The sequence below is a fragment of the Herpailurus yagouaroundi genome, unplaced genomic scaffold, assembly GCF_014898765.1.
Source record: "Herpailurus yagouaroundi ecotype Mexico unplaced genomic scaffold, PumYag 222, whole genome shotgun sequence".
Taxonomy (NCBI): domain Eukaryota; kingdom Metazoa; phylum Chordata; class Mammalia; order Carnivora; family Felidae; genus Herpailurus; species Herpailurus yagouaroundi.
The window spans coordinates 7,843,467-7,849,766 of record NW_024412453.1 but is presented as its reverse complement, the minus strand read 5'-3'; positions in this window follow the sequence as shown (position 1 = coordinate 7,849,766).

Below are 6,300 nucleotides of genomic sequence, written 5' to 3'. Positions count from 1 at the left end.
ACTGAATGTACTCAAGACTACTGACCTATACATCTAAGATGGTAAAATTTATGTTATGTGTGTTTTACCACTATTTAAACATTGGTTAAGCAGCCGGGGGGGAGGGGGTACACATTATTTATAATGGAGCAAAGATATGGATTATGGCAGATTCCTTGTTGCAAATAATATAAGCTAGAAGGTAATGGAGTACCATCTTTAAAATACTGGAAGAAAAGAAAGCTGTTAGCCTATGGTTTTATTACCTGCAAAACTATCTTTCAAAAATGAAGGCAAGATTTCCTCAGACATGCAAAAGCTGGAACAATTCATCACCTACAGAGTCTTACAACAAGAAATATTAAAGGAAGTTCTTCGGAACAAAGGAAAATGATTCCAGATGCATCTCTGGATCTACACAAAGAAATGAAGCACACCAGGAACAGTAACTATACAAGTATATCACAACTTTTCTTAGTATTTAAATCTCCTGAAGGATCATTAACTGGAACAGAAAACAAACAGGAATATGATAAACATATCCATATCAACTGTCTTATTAAATGTAAACAGTCTAAATAATCCAATTAAAAGGCAGCGATTTTCAGAATGGCTAAAAAAGCCAAACCTAACTCTATGCTGCCTACAAGAAATACTCTTCAATTATAAAGACACAGATATAGCTTAAAAGTAAACATATAGAAAAAGGTACACTATGATAATACTACTCAATTATTGAAATGGCTATATTTATTTTTTTTGAAATGGCTGTATTTTTATGAGACAAAATTTCAAGGATTTTCAGAGCAAAGAACAGGACCAGAGATAAACAAGATCATATCATAATGATAAATTCATCAAAAGTCAAAACAATTCTGTTTATGTACTTAACAGATTGAAACAACATGAAACAAAAAATTACAGAATTTCGAAGAGATACAGGCAAACCCACAATTACAGAGATTTTAATATCCTCTCAGCAACTGATAGAACAAATCAAAAGAAATTGAGTAGGGATTTTTTTAAGATTTTAAAATTCTAGCCACCAATTTGATACATATGAAACATTTTACCCAACAACAGAATATGCATTTTTTACAAAGGCACATCTTCCCCTCCCACAATGGAATTAAATAAGGAATCGATAAAAGGAAGAGCCTTTTGAAAATCCCCAAATATTTGGAAACTATAAACTGTGGGTCAAAAAAATAAGTCAAAAGAGAAAATAAGTATTTTTAACTGAAAGAAAATAAAAACAATATATCAAAGGGTATGATATGCTGCTACAGCAGTACATGAAGGGAAATGAATGGTAATAAAAGCCTTTAATAAAAAAGAAGGGTCTCGCAGGCCAGAAAGGAGTGGCAGGATAGATTCAATGTGTTGAATTGGAAAAATATGCAGCCAAAAATTCTTTGTCTAGCAAGGCTGTCATTCAAAATAGAAGGAGAGATCAAAAGTTTCCCCAACAAAAATTAAAGGAGTTCGTGACCACCAAACCAGCCCTGCAAGAAATTTTAAGGGGGACTCTGTGAGTGGAGAAAAGACAAAATACACACACACACACACACACACACACACACACACGTGTGTGTGTGTGTGTGTGTGTATATGTATACATATAAACAAAGACCAAAAGCAACTAAGACTAGAAAGGACCAGAGAACACCACCAGAAACTCCAACTCTACAAGCAACATAATGACAATAAATTCGTGTCTTTCAGTACTCACTCTAAACATCAATGGACTAAATGCTCCAATCAAAAGACATAAGGTAACAGAATGGATAATAAAACAAGATCCATCTATATGCTGTTTATAAGAGACCCACTTTAGACCTAAAGACAACCTTCATTGAAAATAAGGGGGTGGAGAACCATCTATCATGCTAATGGTCAACAAAAGAAAGCCAGAGTAGCCATACTTATATCAGACAATCTAGACTTTAAAATACAGACTGTAACAGATGAAGAAGGGCATTATATCATAAAATTAAGGGGTCTATCCACCAAGAAGACCTAACAATTGTAAACATTTATGCTCCAAATGTGAAAGCACCCAAATATATAAATCAATTAATCACAAACACAAAGAAACTCATTGATAATAATACCATAATAGAAGGGGACTTCAACACCCCACTTACAGCAATAGAGAGATCATATAATCAGAAATTCAACAAGGAAACAATGGCTTTGAATGACACACTGGACCAGATGGACTTAACAGATATATTCACAACATTTTATCCTACAGCAGCGGAATATACATTCTTTTCCAGTGCACATGGAACATTCTCCAGAATAGATCACATACTGGGACACAAATCAGCTCTCAAGAAGTACAAAAAGGTAGAGATCATACAGTACATATTTTCAGACCACAACGCCATGAAACTCAAAATCAACCACAAGAAAAAAAAAAAATGGAAAGACAGCCAATACTTGGAGACTAAAGAATATCCTACTAAAGAATGAATGGGCTAACCAAGAAGTTAAAGAGGAAATTAAAAAGTACATGGAAGCCAATGAAAATGGTAACATCAAAACCTCCAGGACACAGCCAAGGTGGTCATCAGAGGGAAGTATAAAACAATCCAGACCTTCCTAAAGGAGGAAGAAAGGTCTCAGGTACACAACCTAACGATACACCTTAAAGAGCTGGAAAAAGAACAGCAAATAAAACCCAAAACCAGCAGATGACGGGAAAAATAATGATTAGAGCAGAAATCAATGCTATCAAAACAAACAAACATAAACAAACAAAAAACAAAACAGTAGAAGAGATCAATAAAACCAGAAGATGGTTCTTTGAAAGAACTAACAAAAATGATAAACCTCTAGCCAGTTGGATCAAAAAGAAAAAGGAAAGGACCCAAATAAATAAAATCAAGAAGGAAAGAGGAGAGATCACAACCAACACTGCAAAAATACAAACAATAGTAAGAAAATATATGAGCAATTATACGCCAACAAAATGGGCAATCTGGAAGAAATGGACAAATTCCTAGAAACATATACACTACCAAAACTGAAACAGGAAGAAACAGAAAATTTCAACAGACCCATCCATAACCAGTAAAGAAATCGAATTAGTAATCAACAATCTGCCAAAAAACAAGAGTCCAGGGCCAGATGACTTTCCAGGGGAATTCTACCAAACATTTAAGGAAGAGTTAACACCTATTCTCTTGAAGCTGTTCCAAACAATAGAAATGGAAAGAAAACTTCCAAACTCTTTCTATGAAGCCAGCATTACCTTGATTCCAAAACCAAGCAAAGACCCCATTAAAAAGGAGAACTACAGACCAATTACCCTGATGAATATAGATGCAAAAATCCTCAAAAAAATATTAGCCATCCAGATACAACAATACATGAAAAAAATTATTCACCACGACCAAGTGGGATTTATACCTGGGATGCGGGGCTGGTTCAATATCTGCAAAACAATCAATGTGATTCATCACATCAATAAAAGAAAGGACAAGAACCACATGATCCTCTCAATAGATGGAGAGAAAGCATTAGACAAAATACAGCATCCTTTCTTGATAAATACCCTCAAAGTAGGGCTAGAAGGATCATACCTTGAGATCATAAAAGCCATATATGAAAAACCGAATGCTAATATCATCCTTAATGGGGAAAAGTGGAGAGCTTTCCCCCCTAAGGTCAGGAACAAGACAGGGATGTCCACCCTTGCCACTGTTATTCAACATAGTATTGGAAGTCTTAGCCTCAGCAATCAGATAACACAAAGAAATAAAAGGCATTCAAATCATCCAGGAGGAAGTCAAACTTTCACTCTTCGCAGATGACATGATACTCTACATGGAAAACCCAAAAGGTTCCACCAAAAAACTGCTAGAACTGATCCGTGAATTCAGCAAAGTTGCAGCATACAAAATCAATGCACAGAAATTGGTTGCATTCCTATACACCAATAATGAAGCAACAGAAAAACAAGGAATCAATCCCATTTACAATTGCCCCAAAACCCATAAAATACCTAGGAATAAATCTAACCAAAGAGGTGAAAATCTATACGCTGAAAACTATAGAAAGCTTATGAAAGAAATTGAAGAAGACACACACAAAAAAATGGAAAAATATTTCATGGTCCTGGATAGGAAGAACAAATATTGTTAAAATATCAATACTACCCAGAGCAATCTACATATTCAATGCAATCCCTAGCAAAATAACACCAGTATTCTTCACAGAGCTACAACAAACCATCCTAAAATTTGTATGGAACCAGAAAAGACCCCAAATAGCCAAAGCAACTTTGAAAAAGAAACCCAAAGCAGGACGCATCACAATCCCAGACTTCAAGCCGTATTACAAAGCTGTCATCATCAAGACAGTATGGTACTGGAACAAAAACAGACACTCAGATCAGTGCAACAGAATAGAGAACCCAGAAATGGACCCACAAACGTATGGCCAACTCATCTTTGACAAAGCAGGAAAGAATAAACAGTCAGCAAGTGGTTCTGGGAAAACTGGACACTGACATGCAGAAAAATGAACATGGACCACTTTCTTACACCATACACAAAAACTCAAAATGGATGAAAGACCTAAACGAAAGACAGGAAGCCATCAAAATCCTCGAGGAGAAAGCAGGCAAAAACCTCTTTGACCTCGGCCACACCAACTTCTTACTCAACAGGACTCCGGAGGCAAGGGAAACAAAAGCAAAAATGAACTATTGGGATCTCATCAAAATAAAAAGCTTCTGCACAGCGAAGGAAACAACCAGCAAAACTAAAAAGCAACCGACAGAATGGGAGCAGGTATTTGCAAACGACTTATCAGATAAAGAGTTAATATCCAAAATCTATAAAGAACTTACAAACTCAACATCCAAAATAACAATCCAGTGAAGAAAAGGGCAAAAGACATGAATAGACACTTCTCCAAAGAAGACATCCAGATGGCCAACCGACACATGAAAAAATGCTCCACATATCACTCATCATCCAGGAAATACAAATTAAAACCATAATGAGATACCACCTCACACCAGTCAGAATGGCTAAAATGAACAACTCAGGCAACAACAGATGTTGGCAATGATGCAGAGAGAGAGGATTTCTTTTGCATTGTTGGTGGGAATGCAAACTGGTGCAGCCACTCTGGAAAACAGTGTGGAGGTTCCTCAAAAAACTAAAAATAGAAGTACCCTACAACCCAGCAATTGCACTATTAGGTGTTTATCCAAGGGACACAGGTGTGCTGTTTCGAAAGGGCACATACACCCCAATGTTTATAGAAGCACTATCAACAACAGCCAAAGTATGGAAAGAGCCCAAATGTCCATCGACGGATGAATGCATAAAGAAGATGTGGTATATATATGCAATGGAGTATTACTCGGCAATCAAAAAGAATGCAATCTTGCTATTTGCAACTACGTGGATGGAACTGGAGGGTATTATGCTAAGTCAAATTAGTCAGACAAAGACAAATATCGTATGACTTCACTCATATGAGGACTATAAGAGACAAAACAGATGAACCTAAGGGAAGGGAAGCAAAAATAATATAAAAACAGGAAGGGGGACAAAACATAAGAGACTCTTAAATATGGAGAACAAACTGAGGGTTGCTGGAGGGGTTGTGGGAGAGGCGATGGGCTAATGGGTAAGTGGCACTAAAGTATCTACTCCTGAAATCATTGTTGGACTATATGCTAAGTAACTTGAATGTAAATTTAAAAAAAAAATTAAAATTTTTTTAACTAAAAAAAAAGAAGGGTCTCAAATCAATGGCTTCAGTGTCCATCTTAAAAAACTGGAAAAATAAAAGCAGATTAAACCTAAATTAAGTAGAAGAAAGTAAATACTAAAGGTCAAAACCAAAATACACAAAATAGAAACACAGGAAAGCAATAGCAAAGAAAATGGAAGTAGAAGCTGGTCCCTGGAGAAGATCAATAAAATGGATAAACCTCTACCAAATTACCGATATCAGGAATGAAGGAGGTGAAATCAGACCGATTCCACAAACAGGAAGTGGATAAGACATTATCATGAAAAACTTTATGTTGGTATTTCAACAACTTAGATGGAACAATTTCCTTGAAAGATGCCAACTGCAAAAGCTAACTTCAGAAGAAATATATAACAACTAAGGGGCACCTGGAAGGCTCAGCCGGTTAAGCATCCAACTTTGGCTCCGGTCATGATCTCATGGTTCGTGGGTTCAAGCCCTGCATCGGGCTCTGTGCTGACAGCTCAGAGCCCGGAGGCTGCTTAAGGTTCTGTCTCCTTCTCCCTCTGCCCTTCCTCTGCTTGCACTGTCTTGCACGCA